The sequence below is a fragment of the Hemiscyllium ocellatum genome, chromosome 12, assembly GCF_020745735.1.
Source record: "Hemiscyllium ocellatum isolate sHemOce1 chromosome 12, sHemOce1.pat.X.cur, whole genome shotgun sequence".
Lineage (NCBI taxonomy): Eukaryota > Metazoa > Chordata > Chondrichthyes > Orectolobiformes > Hemiscylliidae > Hemiscyllium > Hemiscyllium ocellatum.
In genome coordinates this window covers 16,829,120-16,851,423 of record NC_083412.1, presented here as the reverse complement: position 1 = coordinate 16,851,423, position 22,304 = coordinate 16,829,120, and positions in this window count along the sequence as shown.

Here is a 22,304-nt window from a genome sequence, read left to right as displayed (position 1 = left end):
TCATTTATTTCTCCACAAGTTTACCTTGATCTAATAAAATAAGAGAATATTGCTATAAGTTTGGATCACTCGGTATCCTGTTACAGAGAGTATGTTGAGCTGATGGTTATCCTTTCTAACAAATAATAAATTTTCAGGGCCCATTCCTAATAAGTATTAACTTGACAGTTGCTGAGAAGGAGCCTTGGTCCGGTTGTATTGAGAGAATGAAGGGAGACTTGAATGATTAATGAAATCGAATCAATGTGCAGGGTGATGGGGAAAAGCAACTGGTTGTCACTAAGTCAATCCATGCAGATATGATGGGCTAAACTGCTTCCTTCAGGGAACTGGGTGCTTATTAAACCTGATCTCCCTTTTCCTTTCCTGGATGTGTAGTCCACATGATGGATTGTGCTTCAGTAGAGGTTCTCCAGTGCTCACCAGGAGCTAACACAAGAAACAGCTAAGGTACCGTATATAGCAATGGTCCTGAAAATATCTTGTCAGTGGTTGAACTGCATTGAACTGTTCCAAAGCAATTGCAATACGGCAACTGCCTGATAACATAGGAATTTAAACATGTCAGAGACTGGTAATTCCGTGATACATACCTCATCTCCTGACTCCTCAAAGTCTGTTCACTATTTACAAAGGGTAAGGCAAGAATGTGATGGAATACTCCCCACCTGTCTGGGTATGTTCTGCTCCACAACACTCAAGAAACTAATTTGGAATGACTCTGTAAAGAGGAACAGCAACAACCTGGATGTTTTCTCTACACTAAGACAGGGTCAATGATCTCTGTTCCACTTCAGAAACTGAAACATACCTCACATTGTCTTTGTGAAGTCTCCTACATCCCCTTATTTTCACTTCAATAACCTAGCAGCCCAGCGTCAATCTTCTCGTCATCTCTTATAAACTGCTTTTCCTCATTTTCTGTTTCAACCCAAATATGGATTGCTACCTAGTGGCTAATTTTATTGAATTGTGTGGACCCAGCAGATTACATGACCTTGGGTATAAATTGATTAGATTCCCTACAGTGTGGAAGCAGGCCATTCAGCCCAATAAATCCACACCAACTCTGTAATGAGTAAACCACCCAGACCCATTTCCCACTGACTAATGCACCTAATGGGCAATTTACCTGACTTGCACATCTTTGGAGTGTGGAAGGACACCGGAACAAATGATCACAGACATGCGGAGAATTTGCAAACCCCACACAGACGGTCGCAGGAATCTAACCCAGGTCCCTGGCGCTGTGAGGCAACAGTGCTAACCACTGAGCCACTATGCTGCCCTTCTTTAATACAATTTCAAAAAGAGAGACACATGCAGAAATCACACAATGTAATCTGTGTAATTGGTAATTTTTCGACTAGCCTGATTAATTTTCCTGTTTATTTTCCTTCCACACAGTGAACATCATAACAATTATAATTTTGTTACAAGGAAAGTGTGGTCTTTCAAAATATATTACGCGATACCTGGTGGCGATGTCAGCAGCAGATGTACTGGTTATTATTCTTGATCTGCTATTGAGGCATATTCCAATTATTTATACGAGAGATTTACATTTCCTACGGTCCATCCCCATCTGTAATATCCACGCTGTCTTCCTTTATGCAGCCACCGACTGTTCTGTCTGGTTTACCGTCACTTTTACCTTTGATCGATATGTGGCCATTAGCTGCCCAAATCTACAAATTAAATTCTGTACTGAGAAGACAGCAGCTGTGGTTCTGGGAACAGTGACTGTGCTGAGTGGTTTGAAGAACATTTTCTGGTACTTTATGTTCACATCTCAGTATTTGCTGAGAAATCTCCCCTGGTTTTGTTCAGTACCAACTGATATTCTGTCATCTCCAGTCTGGGGAGCAATCGAGTGTCTTTATTATATCCTGAACCCAGCCGTGCCATTTGTTCTGATTTTGCTGCTCAATGCTTTAAGTGTCAGGCACATTTTAGTGGCCAGCAGAGCCCGCAGGAGACTTCGGGCTCACAGCAGTGGGGAGAATCCCAGTGACCCAGAAATGGGGAGTCGAAGGAAGTCCATCATTTTATTGTTTGTTATCTCAGGGAATTTCATCCTGTTATGGTCAGTGTTTATGCTATACTCTCTCTGGAAACGCATGTATCGGATGGGGTATAGGGCCATATATCTACATTATTTTGTACGAGATACAGGTTTCATTCTCCAGCTCCTAAGTTGTTGCACAAACACTTGTATATATGTTGTGACCCAGACTAAGTTCAGGAAACAGCTGAAGAACATGGTAAAATACCCTTTTACCCAAATGATAAAATTAATTAAATGGTGAGATGGATTGAAGGATTTAGGGATTAGAAATGTGCTCTGCCTCAGAATACATCCAATCCACTCTGTGTGGGGTGAGTGATACAGCCACAGTGAGGGAAGTCTGCTCTCTCTAATTTTGGGGTACAGATAGAGTGTGTTCAGTTGGCAGTCCTGGTGATCGACTACAGACACAGAGTAAATGATCTGTTCTCCCACAGTCATTGATATTGACATAATGGGGTCAGTCAGCTCTACCCAATGTGTGTGATATAGATACAGTAGGGACAATCTGTCCTCTTTCGGGTCTGTGACAAAGACACAGTGAGGTTGTTCTGCTCTCCATGCGATACATGTGAATACATTAATATGAATGAGGAATAGGTCAGGTAGCCATTTGAGTCTGATCTCTGATTTGATCAGTTCATGGTTGATCTTTCTGCAACCTTAAAATTTGTTTCCACATACTTTCCAACTGCATTGACTCCCTTGTTAGTAAAGAGTTCATGTAAGTCTTCCATACAAGTCATTAATGAGCATGTCTCCATTGTTATCTGGAAGATCCTTCCACACACTATTGTACAGTGAGGCCAAACACATGTTGTATGTGCTGCTACAAATACTTTGTCAGTTTTAAAAGGAAGTTTACAGAGTTTGGATTAGTTCAATGTGTTTGAAATTAAACTAATTAAAAGACTTTTGGGCTCAGTGCTTCAAACTATGGTGTTCAAGTGTTTCAGATTCAGCAGAAATATTCATGAGGCAAGACAGGAACTGGAAATAGTGAATAATATCTGATTGTGTTAAGTTTCATGAAGTAAAGCTGACTCATCTGACAACAAAACTCGATTGAAAGAACATGCAAAAGGCACAAATCTTATAAAATCATAAGTCAGAGGGACAAAATTTAGGCCCGTCAGCCCAATGAGTCAATCATGGCTGATATGTTTCTCAAACCCATTCTCCCACTTTTTCACCATGCCCATTGAAGGCCTTGCTACTCAAGAACCTGTCTACCTCAGTCTTAAATATACTCAATGACCTGGCATCCACAGTCTTCTGTGGGAGTGAATTCCAGAGATTCACCACTTTCTGTCGAAAGAGGTTTCTCCTTATCTCTATTCGAAAAGGTCTTCCTTTTACTCTCATACTTTAAACTTTTCATTCCTGGGGCCATTGTCATGAACCTCCTTGGAATATGCTCCAGGACTTGTACATCCTTCCTGAGATGTGGGGCCCAAAACTGCACACAGTACTCTGAATGTGGTCTGACCAGAGCCTTATAGACCCTTAGGAGTACATCCCTACTTTTATATTCAATCCCTCTCAAGATAAATGCCATCATTGCATTTCCCTTCCCAGCTACTGATTCAACCTTCAAGTTTAACTTGACAAAATCCTGGACTCGAGTCTCTTTACACTTCAGAGTTCTGATTTTTCTCCCCATTTAGAAAACAGCTCATGCCAAGTACATGACCTCACACTTTACAACATTGTGCTCCATCTGCCACTTCTTTGCCCACTCTCCTAACCTGTCCAAATCCTTATGCAACCTCCCTGGCTCCTCAATGCTACCTGTCCACCTACTTAGCTTTGTATCATCTGCAATCTTAGTCAAACTGGTCTTGATTCCTTCATTTAGATCATTAATGTATACAGTGAAAAGTTGTGGTCCCGACACAAATTATCACTGGCTGCCATCCTGAGAAGGACTCTTTCATCCCCATTCTTGGCTCCCTGCCAGACAGACAGGCTGCTATCCATGTTAGCACCTTGCCTCCAACACCATGGGCCCTTACCTTGCTCAGTAGCCTCCAGTGACCTCTTGAAGTCCAGGCAAATAATACCATTGGCTCACCTTGGTCTAACCTGCTTGTTACTTCCTCAAAGAATTCTAGCAGATTTGTCATACATGATCTCCCCTTGATGAAACAATGCTGACTTTGCTCCATTATCTCGTCAGCTATCTCCCTTAGAACTCTGGGGTGTAGTCCATCTGGTCCAGGTGATTTGTCGACCGAGCATCTTCTCCTTGGCGATGGCCACCATACTGAACTCTCTTGTATTATCTTGGGATATTACTGTTGTCTTCCACCTTGATCCTTGCCACTATCTCTCCTGTGTCATTTTCCAGCAGCCCAATGTCCACTTTTTCTCTTTTTTTCTCTTTATGTGTCTAAAGAAACTCACCATCTTCATTTATATTGCTGTCTAATTTACCCACACATTTACTCTTCTGCCTCCTTTTTTTTCTGTTGCCCTCTGTTGGTCTTTATAAGCTTCTCAATCCTCTTGTTTCCTATGGCCCTTTGCCAAATCATATGCTTTCTCTTTTGCTTTTATGCTATCCCTGGCTTCCTTAGTCAGCCATGATTACCTCATCCTCCCTGTACCATGCTTCCTTTTCCTTCAGGATGAATCTCTGCTGTGTCTCCTGAATTGCTCCCAGAAGCCCCTGCTATTGCTGTTCCACTGTCTTTCCTGCTCAGCTCCTCTCCCAGTCAATTCTCTCCAGCTCCTCCCTCATGCCTCTGTAGTTGCCTTTATTCAACTGTAATACTGTTACCTCTGATTTTATCTTCTCCCTCTCAAATTGCAGAGTAAATTCAATCACATTATGATCGCTGACTCCTCAGGGCTCCTTCACCTTAAGCTGCTTTATCAAGTCTGCCTCATTGTACAACACTATACCCAGAATTGCCTGTTCCCCCGTGGGCTCCATCACAAGCTGCTCCAAAAAGCCATCTCATAGACATTCTACAAATTCCTTTCCTTGCAATCCACTAGTAACCTGATTTTCCCAAGTCACCTGCATATTGAAATCCCCCATGATTCTTTACTCAGAGAGTAGTCAGGGTATGGAATGCTTTGCCTGCAACGGTTGTAGATTCACCAACTTTAAGTAAATTTAAGTGGCCATTGGACAAGCATATTGAAGTACATGGAATAGTGGAGGTTAGATGGGCTTCAGATTGGTATGACAGGTCGGCGCAACATAGAGGGCTGAAGGGCCTGTACTGCGCTATAATGTTCTATATGTTCCATGATCACTGTAACTTTGCCTTTCCTACCCTTCTTTTCTATCTCCTGGTGTACCTTGTGTCCCACTTCCTGAATGCTGTTTGGAAGCCTGTACATAACTCCAAGTATGTTTTTTTAAACCTTTGTGTTTCCCCAATTCTACCCACACAGATTCGACACCATAGGCCCCTCCTTTGTTTCTTAGTCTTGAATTAATTTTATTTCTTACTGTTACGCAACCCCACCCCCTCTGCCTACATGCCAATCTTTACAATAGGATGTAAATCCGTGAATATTCAGCTGCTAATCCTGATCCCCTTGCTGGCATTTGTTTGCCCAGTTATCCTCATCATAAATACAAGTCAGGCATCAAACTGGGTCTGAAACCTAACTCTTGGACATAAAATCACTTCCTTCCTTCAGATAAGACAACTCAAATGCTTTATTTATTCTTCAATTCCAGCATAATGTAAGTGTTTCTCATGCAGTTGCGACCTATAGACTGGTGTGGTACTGTTCTGGGAATAAGCACTGCTGTGTGACTGTACAAGATAGCTTCATTTATGTAGATTGTTTTGGAAAGAAAACACTGGCCTCTTTCCCTTGTGGAAGATTAACAAAATGTGTATACTTGTAAAGATTCCCAGAAACACTAGATTATGTAAATTTTATACTAAATTCTATAACTCCAATCACTTCCAATCTTCTCGGTAGATGAGGGCCCTGAGAATTGCTCCCTAACTAGGATGTGAATCTCTTACACCATACAGGGGATAGCTCTTTACCTCTCAGTGATTATTTACACATCAGAAGAATGTAACAGAAACTGTTAGAAGAACCTGATCTTTTGTTGTCTGACTCCTCCCAGATCCTCCCACATAATATGATCTCTGTACATTGTCCTTTTTACACTCAATCAATATTAACCCTTTCAGACCCATTTACAGCGTGTGATTTGATTTTTTTGTTGTCACATGTACCTAAGTGCAATGAAAGGTTTTGTTTTGTTTTGTGGGCAGTAGAGGCTAAGAAGAGCCAGGAGGGGACATGAGAAGTTGTTGATGGTTAGGATCAAGGAAAACCCTAAGACCTTCTGTTGGTATATCAGGAAGAAAAGAATGACTAGAGTAAGATTTGGGCACATCAAAGATATAGTTGAAAGTTGTGTGTGGAACCTGAGGACATGGGGAAGTACTTCATGAATATTCATATTGGAAAAGGGTAATGTTAGTGAGAATACAGAGATACAGGATACAAGATTAGATGGGATGGGGGTTGACAAAGAGGAGGTTCCAGCAATCTTGCAAGATCTAAAAATCGATAAGACCCGGTGGATGGATGGGATATATCCTCGGATTTTTTGGGAAGCCAGAGAGGAGAGTGCAGATCCTTTGGCTTTGATTCTTATGTCATAATTGTCGACAGGGGTAGTGCCAGAAGACTGGAGGATAGCAAATATTGTTCCCTTGTTTAAGAAGGGGAGTGGGAACAACCCTGGTAATTATAGACCAGTAAATTGTACTTCAGTTGTGGGTATGGTGTTGGAAAAGATTACAAGAAATAGGATTTATAATCATCTGGAAAGGAATAATTTGATTAGTAATAGGCAACACAGTTTTGTGAAGGGTAGGTCATGCCTCACTAATCTTTTTTAGTTCTTTGAGAAGGTCACATAACAGGTGGATGAAGGTCAGGCGGTTGATGTGGTCTGTATGGACCTGAATAAGGCGTTTGATAAGGTTCCCCACTGTAGGCTATTGCACAAAGTACAGAGTTTCAGGATTGAAGGTGATTTCGCAGTTTGGATCAGAAATTGGCTAGTTGAAAGAAGTCTGGTGGTTGATGGGAAATATTCATCCTGGAGCTCAGTTCCCAGTGCTCTGCCATAAGGATCTGTTTTGGGGCCACTACTGTTTGTCATTTTTATAAAGGATCTGGAAGTGGGCATAGAAGAATGGCTTTGTAGATTTGATGGCACTAAGGTAGGCAGAGTTGTGGATTCTGGATGTTGTGGGTTACAGAGGGACATACATAAGATGCAAAGCTGGGCTAAGAAATGACGAATGGAGTTTAACGCAGAAACGTGTGTGGTAGTTCATTTTGGAAGAAGTAACTGGAATGCAGAGCACTGGGCTAATGGCAAAATTCTTGGTAGTGTAGATGAACAGAGAGATCTCGGAGTCCAGGTGCATAAATCCCTGAAAGTTGCTATCCAAGTTGATGGGGCTGTCAAAAAGGCAAATGGATTGAGTTTCGGAGCCACGGGGTCATGCTTCAGCTGTACAAGATGCTTGTGAGGCCTGGAGGATTGCGTGTAGTTCTGGCCACCGCATTATCGGAAAGATGTGGAAGCTTTGGAAAGAGTTCAGAGGAGACTTACTAGGATGTTGCCTGGTACAGAGGGAAGGTCTTATGAGGAAAGGCTGTTTTGATTAGAGAGAAGGTTGAGAGGTAACTTAATTGAGACATATAAGGTAAGCAGTGGGTTATATAGGGAGGACAGTGAGAGCCATTTGCCTCGGATGGTGAAGGCTAACACATGGGGATATAGCATTAAATTGAGGGGTGATTGATTGAGGACAGATGTCAGGGATAGTTTCTTTCCTCAGAGAGTAGCAGGGACGTGGAATGCAATGCCTATAATAGTAGCAGACTTGCCGATATTAAGGGCAGTTAAATGGGCATTGGACATACTTAGGAATCATAATGGAACAGTGTAGGTTAGATGGGCATCAGATTGATTTCACAGGCCGGCACAACATCGAGGGTGAAATGACCTGTACTGTGCTGTGATGTTCACTGTTCCATATTGTATGAAAGTGGCCACCAAGGTTGGGAGGACTGGTAAGAAGCCATATGGTGTGTTAGTTTTTATTGGCAAAGTGATTGAGTTTTGGAGCCATGGGATCATGTTGCAGCTGTACAAAGATCTGTCGAGGCCGCACGTGGAGTATTGTCAAACGTTTTGGTCACTGCATTATAGAAAGGATGTGTAACATTGGAAAAGGGTGCAGAGGAAATGTAACAGGATGTTGTCTGGTATAGAAGGAAAGTCTTCTGAGGAAAGGCTGAGGGATGTGAGTCTGTTTTCATTGGAAAGAAGAAAGTTGAGGGTGGTGTAATAGAGACATATAAGAACATCAGAGGATTAGGTAGGTTAGACAGTGAGAGCCTTTATTTGCTCAGATAGTGATGGTTAGCACGGGAGGATATAGCCTTAAATTGAGGACTGATCGATATAGGACAAATGTCAGAGGTAGGTTCTTTACTCAGAGAGTAGTAAGGGCACGTAATGTCCTGCCTGCAACTGTGCTGGACTCTTCAACTTTAAGGGTATTTAATTGGTCATTAGCTCAATATATGGACCATAATGGAGTAATGTGGTGAGAAGGGCTTCACAGGTCAGCACAATATCAAGGGCCGAAGGGCCTGTACTGTGCTGTAATGTTCTGTGTTCTATGTTCTATGTTCTGTTGATCGTTACATACAGACAGATTGTTGTTTATTTTGACAGAGCGAGGCAAACAGGGTTACAGCTGCACAGAAGATACACAAACACAACATCAGCAATAGGTTTGAAATTAGAGAGGTCCATTCTGCAGTGTAAGAACAGCAGGGAAGAAGCTGTGGCTGTGTGTGTTGAAGCTTCTGCATCTTCTGCCTGATGGAAGAGGTTGGAAGAGAGTCTGACCGAGTGGGAGGGGTCTTTGACAGTATTCGCTGTCTTTCCATGGCATCAAGAACTATAGATGGAGTAACTAGATGGAAGGTTGGCTTGTGACATGGTCTGGGCTGTGCTCATAACTTTCTGTAGTTTCTTGTGGTCCTGGACAGAACTGTTACCGTACCAAGCTGTGATACACCCAGATAGAATGCTTTTTATGGTGCAGGTATAAACGTTGGTGAGAGTCCTTATGAATTGCTGAATTTCTTTAGCCTCCTGAGAAAGAAGAGTCATTATTGTGACCTCCATAAGTCCTCACTACATCTCCATGCAGTCCTCTTTAGACCTCAACAAAGCCCTCTATGGAACATCCACAGTCTCCTATAGCACTCCATATAGTCCTTGAGACCCCTCCATTCAGTCTCCTATAAACCTGATACAGTCTCCCATACCCCTCCATATAGTCCTCTATACCCCGCCATACAGTCTCCTATACCCCTCTATACAGTCCTCTGTACCCCTCCATACAGTCTCCTATACCCCTCCATACAGTTCTCTATACCCCTCCATGCAAACACCTTTACTCCTCCATACAATCCCCTCTATCCCTCCATACAGTCCCCTATACCCTTCCACCCAGTCCCCTATACTGTCTGTACAGTCTCCTATACCCCTCAATACAGTCCACTATACCCCTCCCTATAGTCTCTGATACCTCTCCATACAATCCTCTATACCCCTCCAAACAGTCCCCTCTCCCCCTCCATGCAATCCTCTATACCCTTCCATACAGTCCCCTATACCCCTCCATACAGTCCCCAATACCCCTCCATACAGTCCCCTATACCCCTCCATACAGTCCCCAATACCCCTCCATGCAGTCTCCTATACCCCTCCATACAGTCCTTTCTTTCCCTCCACAGAGTCTCCAAGAGGCCTCCATGTAGTGGAGTCAGGGAGGTGGATGTCCTCGTGGGATTATTACGAGACTATCTCTCCAGAAACTCAGCCAATGATCTGAGGACCCAGGTTTGACTCCTGCCACAGCAGATGATGGAATTGGAATTTGATTTAAAAAATTGGAAATTAAGAACATACTGATGACCATGGCAAAACCCATCTGGGTTCACTAATGCCAGATTAGTTTGGTTTGGTGTTTTGGCAGTCTGGTTATTCACTGAAAGCAGTCAGGCAGGTTTAAAGCTGCTGGACCCAAAGGAGCAGGTCCGTGCTGATCCTCGCAGGAATAGGAAATTCGACGTTTCGGGCGTAAGCCCTTCATCAGGAATCCTGATGAAGGGCTTATGCCCGAAATGTTGAATTTCCTATTCCTTGGATGCTGCCTGACCTGCTGTGCTTTAACCAGCAACACATTTTCAACTGTGATCTCCAGCATCTGCAGACCTCATTTTTTACCCGTGCTGATCCTCATCTATCTCTCTGACATCTCTCCTGAAGGACCCTATGGTTGATTTTACCTTGTGTGCCGAGTGGGAATGTTGCACATATTTGGAACAGCTTCATTAAGTTGGGACAATTAGTTGGGTTTTCAGATAGGTTAAGTTATTTCGTATTCTACAATCTTTTTATTTGTGTTTCATTTGACAATCTTGTAAATAAATTCTGTTTTGTTCAAAACTACGTGGTTTGATTAACTGCATCCCTCCTGGAATATCCGCATTACACCTCCAATAAACAACCAGCAAAGTTAGGGTCTGAGCTACTTTCTTGAAATGTTTTGAGAGGGTCTGGCCTGGTCCATATCATTTACCAATCTGCCTGCTGCAGATGCTTCTGTCCATGACAGTATCAGGCAGGGCGATCACCATACAGGTCCTTAAGGAGACAGAGTCCCCCTTTCACATTAAGAATAACCTCCATCGTGTAGTGTGGCACAATCACTGTGATAAATGAGACAGACTTCAAACAAATCTCACAACTCAAGACTTGGCATCCATGATGTGATATGGGTCATTAACAGCAGCACAGTCTGTGACCTCATGGTCAAGCACATTTCCCCACTCAACCATGACCATCAAGCTAGGGGATCAACCCTGGTTTAATGGAGACTGCAATGGAACATGCCAGGAGCAACACCAGGCATAGCTGAACATGAGGTGTCAACCTGGTGAAGCCACCAAACTTGACTACATCCATGCCAATCAGCAGAGCTCGGTGATCTCATAACTAACAGATTGGATCTAGGCTCTGCAGTCCTTCCAAAGACTGATTAACAAGGTTAGATCTCATGGAATACAGGGAGAACTAGCCATTTGGATACAGCACTGGCTCAAAGGCAGAAGACAGAGTGTTGTTTTTCAGACTGGAGGCCTATGACCAGTGGAGTGCCACAAGGATCGGTGTTGGGTCCTCTACTTATTGTCATTTACATAAATGATTTGGATACGAGCATAAGAGGTACAGTTAGTAAGTTTGTAGATGACACCAAAATTGGAGGTGCAGTGGACAGCGAAGCGGGTTACCTCAGATTACAACAGGATCTGGACCAGATGGGCCAATGGGCTGAGAAGTGGCAGATGGAGTTTAATTCAGATAAATGCGAGGTGCTGCATTTTGGGAAAGCAAATCTTAGCAGGACTTATACACTTAATAGTAAGGTCCTAGGGAGTGTTGCTGAACAAACAGACCTTGGAGTGCAGGTTCATAGCTCCTTGAAAGTGGAGTTGTAGGTAGTTAGGATAGTGAAGAAGGCGTTTGGTATGCTTTCCTGTACTGGTCAGAGTATTGAGTGCAGAAGTTGGGAGGTCATGTTGCAGCTATACAGGACATTGGTTCGGCCACTGTTGGAATATTGCATGCAATTCTGGTCTCCTTCCTATTGGAAAGATGTTGTGAAACTTGAAAGGGCTCAGAAAAGATTTATAAGGATGGTGCCAGAGTTGGAGGATCTGAGCTACAGGAAGAGGCTGAACAGGCTGGGGCTGTTTTCCCTGGAATGTCGGAGGGTGAGGGGTGACCTTATAGAGGTTTACAAAATTATGAGGGGCATGGATATGATAAACAGACAAAGTCTTTTCCCTGGGTTCAGAGAGTCCAGAACTAGAGAGCACAGGTTTAGGGTGAGAGGGGAAAGATATTAAAGAGACCTAAGGGGCAACCTTTTCACGCAGAGGGTGGTTCGTGTATGAAATGAGGTGCCAGAGGAAATGGTGGAGGCTGGTACAATTGCAACATTTACAAGGCATTTGGATGGGTATATGAATAGGAAGGGCTTGGAGGGATATGGGCCGGGTGCTGGCAGGTAGGACTAGATTGTTTTGGGATCTGGTCGGCATGGTCAGGTTTAAACGTAAGGTCTGTTTCCATGCTGTACATCTCTATGACTCTATGACTCTATAACTCACTGGAGAAAGAGGCTCCACAAATATTTTCATCCTCAGTGATGGAAGATTCCAGCACATCAGTGCAAAAGATAAGGATGAAGCATTTGCAGGGATCTTCAGTAGGAAGTGCTGAGAGGATGATCCATTTTGCCCTCCTCCAATGGGCCCCAGCATTACAGAGGACAGTCTTCAGCCAATTTGATTCACCCCACATGATATCACAAAATGATGGGAGACATTGGACATTGGCTGTAGGCAGTGACAACGTTCTAGCAATAACACTGAAAACATGTGCTCCCCTAGCCAAGCTGTTCCAGTACACTTACAAAACTGACATCTACCCAACAATGTGGAAGTTTGCCCAGGTATGTCGTGTACATATTTAGCAGGACAAATCCAACCCGGCCAAATACCGCCCCATCAGTCTACTCTCGATCACCAGTAAAGTGTTGGAAGGTGACATCAGCCGTGCTATTGAGCAGCTCCTACTCAGCAATAACCTGCTCAGTGATGCCTATTTGGGTTCCACCAGGATCACCCAGCTCCTGACCTCATTACAGCCTTGGTTCCAACATGGACAAAAGAGCTGAGTTCCAGAGGGGAGGTGAGAGTGACAGCCTGTGACATCAAGGCCAATTGGACTGAGTGTGACATCAAGGATCCGAGCAAAACGAGAATCAATGGGGGAACAAGCTCTCTGATGGTTGGAGTCAGACCAGACACAGAGGAAGATGGCTGTGGATGTTGGAGGTCAGTCATCCCAGCTCCAGGACATCTCTGCAGGAGTTCCTCAGGATAGTGTCCTGGGCAAAAATACCTCCAACTGCTTTATCATAAGGTCCCCATAAGCACCTTCCCTCCCTCATAAGGTCAGAAGTAGGGATTTTAACCGATGATTTCACAATGTTCAGCTTCATTCACGACTCTTTAGATATTGAAGCAGTCCGTGTTCAAATGCAACAAGATCTGAACAATGTCCAGGCTTGCACTGACAAATGGCAAGTAACATCCGCAGCACATACATGCCAGACGAAGACCATCACTAATAAGACATAATCTAACCACTGTCCCTTGACTTTCAATGGTGTTACCATCAGGGAATCCCCCAACGTCAACATCCTGGAGTTTAACATTGACCAGAAGATTGACTGGTGACACAGTGACCATAAGAGTAGCTCTGAGGCTAGGTATACCATGGTGAGTAAACCACCTCCTGACTCCCTGAAGCATATCCACTATCTCCAAGGCACAAGTCAGCAGTGTGATGGAACACTCCCCACCCACCTGGATGGGTGCAGCCCCAACAATACTCAAGAAGCTTGACCCCATCCAGGACGAAGCATTTTCTTGAGTGGCACTATAAGTACAAGCATCCTTTCCCTCCATCTCTGCCGCTCAGTAGTAGCAGTGTGTCGTATCTACAAAATGCAAAGTAGAAATCACTAAAGATCATCAGTCAGCACCTTCCAAACCCAGAACCACTTCCATCTAGAAGAACAAGGATAGATGATATATCGGAACTCCACCAGCTTCAAGTTCCCCACTAAGCCCCTCACCATCCTGACTTTGAAATACATTGTCGTTCCTTCACCATTACTGGGTCAAAAACCTGGAAATCCCTCCCTAATGGGATTGTGGGTGAACCCATAGCAGGTGGACTGCAGCTGTTCAAGAAGGAACTCACCACCACCTTCTCAAGGGGCAATTACAGATGGGCAATAAATACTGGCCCATCCAGAGATGATCAGATCCCACCAATGAATAAATAATGTCCTCTACACACCTCCATGCTGTCCTCTCTCCAGATTCATCCCCTGCATTGTGCGATCCTCTGACTTGTGACAGGGTGAATGCCTGTCACTCTGCACTAAACACCACGATAAACCTGGCAGACCACAAGTAAACGCAAAATGAATGAGCCTTTAGAAAGTTAGCTCAGAGGTAGATGGAAGGATTAGACTCTCCATCGAAATGAGGCAAGATCATCTCCTAATGAGGTAGAACGACATGAAAATGAAGTGGTCACCCCTCACTAGTGAGATTCAGAATTCACTGTTTAACCCAGAAAGGGGGAAATTGGAAATACTTTTCACAACAAAATCTAATGCTTTAATTCTTGCCATATTTCCCCAAAATCCTTGCCTTTGCTCAGACCCACTCAAGGCAGCAGAAAATTCAACTCGATAAAAATTATTAACAGTATTCTTTTTCATCTACTTACAGGATTGAGGATCCCACAGTCACCCAGGCCTGAGTATTTTCAATGCTGATCATCCTGTAGTGCCCAGAGCAGACCTATCGGCTTCCTGTCGGACCCACATGGACACTCAAAGCCATGATATAACCCTTGACCCCACAGCGACTTGACCTCAATCCAGAATGGAATTGGCCGTGTCAGTGACTTGACCCCGAGGAGGACAACCAGCCTTGGTCTGGTCCCTGATCCCTCGGCTACTGCAACTCAAGGAGACCCTGCCTGACCAGACCTGAGTCACTTAACTTCAGGAGCAGCAGACTCGCTCTACCAACTCCTGGAATTGTCCAGAAAACTGCCAGGAAATGATGAAAACTTGCTGGTCTGATGGTAATGTTGAAACAACTTGGTTTCAAGACCCCCATTTCCAGCATATTCCTTGCAAATATGAGGCTATCGAAATCAACATGGCTGAACGCAGATCCAGACTTACCTTCCAGAGGGAAGTCAGAGGCTGCTGTGTGCTCTGTTTCATGGAGGCTTGGCTCAGCCCTGCCATTCCTGACTGCTCCCTACAAGCTGATGGGTTCTCCAAACGCCATTTAGACCACACAGTATTCGCAGAGAGAGGGGCATAGATTAGATTAGATTACTTACAGTGTGGAAACAGGCCCTTCGGCCCAACAAGTCCACACCGACCCGCCGAAGCGCAACCCACCCATACCCCTACATTTACCCCTTACCTAACACTACAGGCAATTTAGCATGGCCAATTCACCTGACCCGCACATCTTTGGACTGTGGGAGGAAACCGGAGCACCCGGAGGAAACCCACGCAGACACGGGGAGAACGTGCAAACTCCACACAGTCAGTCGCCTGAGTCGGGAATTGAACCCGGGTCTCAGGTGCTGTGAGGCAGCAGTACTAACCACTGTGCCACCGTGCCGCCCATTTGGGGAACACCCGGAATGACTTTGGAACAGACTCCTCCATGGGGGTGGGGGATGTTTCCTGATCAACACCTCCTGGTGCTCAGATGTAGCGACCCTGCAAGGCCACTGCTCCCTTCGACCTAGAATACCTTACAGTAAAATGCTGTCCCTCCTACCTTCTGTGAGAGTTCACCTCCGCCATCCTGACAGCAGTCTACGCACCACCCCATGCGGATGTGAAGAATGCAAGAATGCCCTGGATCAAGTTTACATTGCCATAAACATTCTGACACAAAATTCCCTGAGGCCTTACTCATCATGGCTGGGGACTTCAACCGATCCAACATCAAGTGGCCGCTGCCAAAGTCCCACCAATACATCTCCTGCCCCACTTGAGGACCCAACATCCTGAACCACTGCTACACAACCATCAAACACACCGACCGCTCCACCCCCTGCAGCACTTAGCAGAAAATCAGATCAAAGGGCTGTGCCCCTCCTCCCAGCTTAAAAACAGAAACTTAAGCAGGAGGATCCTTCACAGAAAGAAATACAATACTGGTCCGAGGCAGTGGAAGAGCATCTCCGGGACTGGATGGAATCAGCGAACTGGACTCTATTCAAGTACTCAGCAGAAATCCAGAACAAAGACGCCACCACCATCACGGACGTCATTAGCAAATCCATGGAGGAGTCTGTTCCAAAGTAATTCCGGGTGTTCCCCAAATGGGAACTGTAGATAAACTGCGAAAACCACTCCCCACTGAAAACCAGGAAAGCAGCATTCAGGTCAGTATTCATCATGAGGAAATCCATGAAGGAGTGTGTTCCAAAGTCATTTCGGGTGATCCCAAATGGGAACCTTGGATAGACTGGAAAATCCACTCCCTCGAGAGCGCCAGGCACTCATCATTCAAGTTGGATTACCCAGACCAATACAAAAAAATCCAGATATGACCTCTACAAAGCCATCAGAGATGCCAAGAGGCAATACCGAACCAAGTTGGAGTTCCAAACGAACCACCCCAACACCCACTGCCTGTGGGAAGGCGGAACCAACATAATGGGATACAAAATGAAGCAGAGCAAGATAGCAGACAAATACACATCCCTCCCTGATGCGCTCAACACATTCTATGTTCAGTTCAAGCAGAATGCCAGCGATGTGGTGTCGCCTGCCCCAATAACTCCAGGGTCACGTGCTCCCTTTGTCACTGCTGCTGATGCCTGATCAGCCTTCCTCGGAGTCAATCCAAGGGAAGTGACAGGTCCAGAGGGAGTGTCGGTTATCCAGACAGATCCTGTACATACCAGCTGACATCTTTAAACTCTCCCACCTACAAGAAGCCCACCACCATCCCAGTACCTATGAAAGGAGTGCAATGTGCCTTAATGATTACTGCCCAGTAGCTCTGACCTCCATAATGCTGCAGTGCTTCGAGAGACTGGTCATGGCCCACATCAGCCCTGGTCTCCCAGCCTGACTCGATCGCATGCACTCTGCCAACCGATAGAACAGGTCCACAGCATTTCCCAACCCTGCCGTCATCCCTGGAACATCTGGACAGCAAGGACATCTACATCATGCTCATCGACTACATCTCCACGTTCAACACCATTATCCCCTCCAGACTGATCATGAAACTCTGAGACTCTGAGTCTCGGCTCCACCCTCTGCAGCTGGATCCTCAGGTTCCTGACCCACAGACCACAATCAGTGAAGATAGAGAGCAGCACCTTCTCCACGATAACCCTCAACCCTGAAGCCTCCCAAGGATGTGTTCTCAGTCCCCTATTGTACTCCCTGTACACCCACGGCAGTCTGGCTAAAGTCCATACAAACACCATCTCCATGTTTGCTGCAGACCCCACTGTATCAAACACCAGGAAGGAGATAGAGGGCTTGGTGCCATGGTGCAGTGGGAACACCCTCTCTCTCAGCATCAGCAAAACTAAAGAACTGATCATTGACTTCAGAAAGACAGGAGGAGAACATGCCTCCTTCTCTATCAATGGAGCTGAGGCTGAGAGGGTGGAGATTGTCAAGTTCCTAGGAGTGACAATACCCAGCAATCTGTCCTGGACTTCCCACATGGATGTGGTGATCCAAAAGGCACAACAATGCATCATCTTTCTCAGGCAGCTCAGGGAATTTGGCCTGTCCATAAGGTCCCTCACCAAACTCTACAGATGCAACACAGGAAGCATTCTGTCTGAGTGTAGAAACCTCCCTGCCCAGCACGGTAAGGAACTACAGGAGGTTGTGTGCACAGCCCAGACCATCATGGAAGCCAACCTTCCATCCATGGACTCCACTTACACGGCTCGTCGCCGTGGAATGCCTGCCAACATCATCAAATACCCCTCCCACCCCGGTAATGATCTCCTACACACACACACACACACACACACACACACACACACACACACACACACACACACACACACACACACAAAAGCTTCAGGAACAGCTCCTTCCCAGCCGTTATTAGAGTGATGAATGAAATCTCGAACTTCAAATAATGCTGTCCTTATTAACGTTGATCTTGGCCAGTGCACGCCCTGTGGGATGTAACGCCTCTGTCCAAGTTTCTGTTCACCCTGTGATCTGTACACCCCTGCTTACTGTGATCTACCCGTACTGCTCATAAACAAAGCTTTACACTGGACTGAGGGAAACGTGACAATCGATCAATCAATGTACCTCCCTTCACCCTGAACCACAGCTTTTCAACATGTCTCTCTGGTCTAAGTGCCAGAGACAACATGTTCCTGACGCTGTCCTTACTTTAAACTAGGGGAGGCAGAGTGCCCCAACTGACTGGCTGGGGGTTAAATATCCAGAGGTACCAGACTATTCAGAAACACAGTCAGGAATGTCAGGGAGGTGGCGTAACTCTGATATTCAAGGACGACCTCTGGGCAGTGCTGAGAGATGATATAGGTTTTAGCGAGAATGAAGTTGAATCCGTTTGGGTGGAAATTAGAAATTCTAAGAAGAAAAGTTCACTGATAGGTGTTTTCTATTGGCCATCAAATAATTACATAACGTTGGGATTTGCAATAAACAAAGAAATAACTACTGCCTGTAAAAATAGTAAGGCTATTATCGTGGGGGATTTTAATATGTATGTAGATTGGTCGAACCAACTTGGTCAGGGCAGCCTTGAGGAGGAGTTAGTTGTGTGCATCCGTGATAGTTTTCTTGAACAGAATGAATGGAACCAATGAGAGAGCAAGCTGTCCTAGATCAGGTCCTGTGTGACGAGACAGAGATAATTAATGACCTCACAGTTAGGGATCCTCTTGGAAGGAGCAATCACAGTATGGGTGAATTTAGAATACAGATGGAGAGTGTGAAGGTAAACTCCAATAACAGGTTCCTGTGTTTAGACAAGGGGGACGACAATAGAATGGGGGAGGTCCTGACTAAAGTGGACTGGAAACAAAGATTTCATGGTGGGACAGTTGGCGAGCAGTGGAGGACTTTCAAAGAAAATTGTCAAAGTGCTCAGCCGAAGGTATATTCCAGTCAGAAGGAAGGACTATAAGAAAAGGGACAATCTGCTGTGTGTCTGAGGAAATAAGGGAGGCTAACAAATTGAAAGAGGAGGTATACAAAGTGAATCATGGCTCAGGGATGGACAGGACTGGCAGCTTAACGTTCCAAGATGCAAATGCTTCAGGAAGGACAGAATGGGAGGTAAGAGAGGAGGGGAAGGAGTGTTTTTGATAAGGGATAGCATTACAGCTGTATTCAGGGAGAATATTCCCAGAAATACATCCAGGGAATTTATTTGGGTGGAACTGAGAAACAAGAAAAGTATGATCACTTTATTGGGATTGTATTATAGACCGCCTAATAGTCAGAGGGAAATTGAGAAACAAATTTGTAAGGAGATCTCCATTATCTGTAAGGATAATAGGGTGGTTATGTAGGGGTTTTTAACTTTCCAAAAATAGACCGTGATTGCCATAGTGTTAAGGGTTTAGATGGAGGGGAATTTGTTAACTGTGTACAAGAAAGTTTTCTAATTCAATATGTGTGTGTACGTGCAAAAACGTTCCTGAGAACGTGCGAAACTTGACCTGCCAGATTAGATTGCTTTCAGTATGGAAACACGCCCTTTGGCCCAACAAGTCCACACTGACCCTCCAAAGAGCAACCCACCCAGACACATTCCCCGACATTTACCCCTTCACCTAACACTACGTGCAATTTAGCATGGCCAAGTCACCTAACCAGCATATTATTGGACTGTGGGAGGAAACCGGAACACTCAGAAGAAACCCACGCAGACACGGTGAGAATGTGCAAACTCCACACAGACAGTTGCCGGAGGCGGGAATTGAACACAGGTCTCTGACGCTGTGAGTCAGCAGTGCTAACCACTGTGCCACTGTACTCTTGGAAAATCAGACAGGGCAGGTGACTGAGGTGTCAGTGGAGGATCACTTTGGGGCCAGCAACCGTAATTCTATTCGTTTTGAAAGAGTGATGGAAAAGAATAGACCAGATTTAAAAGTTGGAGTTCTAAATTGGAGGATGGCCAATTTTGACGGTATTAGGCAAGAACTTTCAAAAGCTGATTGGGGGCAGATGTTCACAGGTAAAGGGATGGCTGGAAAATGGGAATCCTTCAGAAATGAGATAACAAGAATCCAGAGAAAGTATATTCCTGTCAGGGTGAAAGGGAAGGCAGGTAGGTATAGGGAACGCTGGATGACTAAAGAAATTGAGGGTTTGGTTAAGAAAAAAAAGGAGCATACGTCAGGTATAGACAGGATAGATCGAGTGAATCCTAAGAAGAATGTAAAGGTAATAGGAGTTTATTTAAAAGAGAAATCAGAAGGGCAAAATGGGTGCATGAGATAGCTTTGGCAAATAGTGTTCAGGAGAATCTAATGGAATTTTCAAATGCATTAAGAACAAAAGGGTAACCAGGGAGAGAATAGGGCCCCTCAAAGATCAGCAAGGCGGCCTTTGTGTGGAGCCGCAGGACATGGGGGAAGATACTAAATGAGTACTTTGCATCAGTGTTTTCTGTGGCAAAGGACATGGAAGATATAGATTGCAGGGAAATACATGTTGACATCTTGAAAAATGTCCATATGACAAAGGAGGAAGTGCCAGAGGTCTTGAAATACATAAAAGTGGATAAATCCCCAGGACCTGATCAGGTGTACCCTCGAACTCTGTGGGAAGCTAGAGAAATGTTTACTGGGCCTCTTGCTGAGAGATTTGTATTATCGATAGTCACAGGTGAGGTGCCAGAAGACTGAAGGTTGGCTAACATGGTGCCACTGTTTAAGAAGAGCGGTAAGGACAATTCAGGGAACTATAGACCGGTGAGCCTGATGTCGGTGGTGGGCACGTTGTTGGAGGGAATCCTGAGGGACAGGATGTACATGCATTTGATAAAGTAAGGACAGATTAGGGATAGTCAACATAGCTTTATGCATGGGAAGTCATGTCTCACAAACTTGATTGAGTTGTTTTTGAAGACGTAACAAAGAGCATTGATGAGGGCAAAGTGGTAGATGTGATCTATAAGGACTTCAGTAAGGCGCTCAGCAAGGTTTCCCATGGGAGATTGGTTAGCAAGGTTAGATCTCATGGAATACAGAGAGAACTCGCCATTTGGATACAGAACTGGCTCAAAGGTAGAAGGCAGAGGGTGGTGGTGGAGGGTTGCTTTTCAGACTGGAGGCTTGTGACCAGTGGAATGCCACAAGGATCGGTGCTGGGACCTCTACTTTTCATCATTTATATAAACGATTTGGATGTGAGCATAAAAGGTATATTTAGTAAGTTTGCAGATTACACCAAAATTGGAGATGTAGTTGACAGCCAAGAAGATCACCTATGATTGCAATGGGATCTTGATCAGATGGGCCAATGGGCTGAGAAGTGGCAGATGGAGTTTAATTTAGATAAATGCAAGGTGCTGCATTTTGGGAAAACAAATCTTAGCAAGACTTATACACTTAATGATAAGGTCCTAGGGAGTGTTGATGAACAAAGAGACCTTGGAGTGCAGGTACATAGCCCATTGAAAGTGGAGTTGCAGGTAGATAGGATAGTGAAGAAGGCATTTGGTATGCTTTCCTTTATTCGTCAGTGTATTGAGGACAGGAATTGGGAGATCATGTTGCGGCTGTACAGGACATTGGTTCAGCCACTTTTGTAATATTGCGTGCAATTCTGGTCTCCTTCCTATCGGAAAGATATTGTGAAAGGTTTTAGAAAAGATTGCCAAGGATGGTGTCAAGGTTGGAGGATTTGAGGTATAGGGTGAGGTTGAATAGGCTAGGACTGTTTTCCGTGGAGCATCGGAGGCTGAGGGATGACCTTATAGAGGTTTATAAAATCATGAGGAGCATGATAAACAGAGAAAGTCTTTTCCCTGGGGTGGGTGAATCCAGAAATAGATGGCTTAGGTTTAGGGTGAGAGGGGAAAGATATAAAAGAGACCTAAAGGGCAACTTTTTCACACAGAGGGTGGTACGTGTATGGAATGAGCTGTCAGAGGAAGTGGTGGAGGCTGGTACAATCGCAACATTTAAAAGGCATTTGGATGGGTATATGAATAGGAAGGGTTTGGAGGGATGTGGGTCAGGTGCTGGCAGGTGGGACTAGCTTGGGCTGGGATATCTGGTCGGCATGGACGGGTTTGTTTCGGTACAACTCTATGACTCTATGGTGAAGAACAGCAGGAAACTAGAAGATTGGGAAAAGTTTAAATATCAACAGAAAGCCACAAAAAAGAGCTATATAGAAAATTAAGATAGAACATGAGAAAAAAATCTGGCATAAAATGTAAAGACAGGTAGCAAAAGTTTCAATAAATACATAAAATGAAA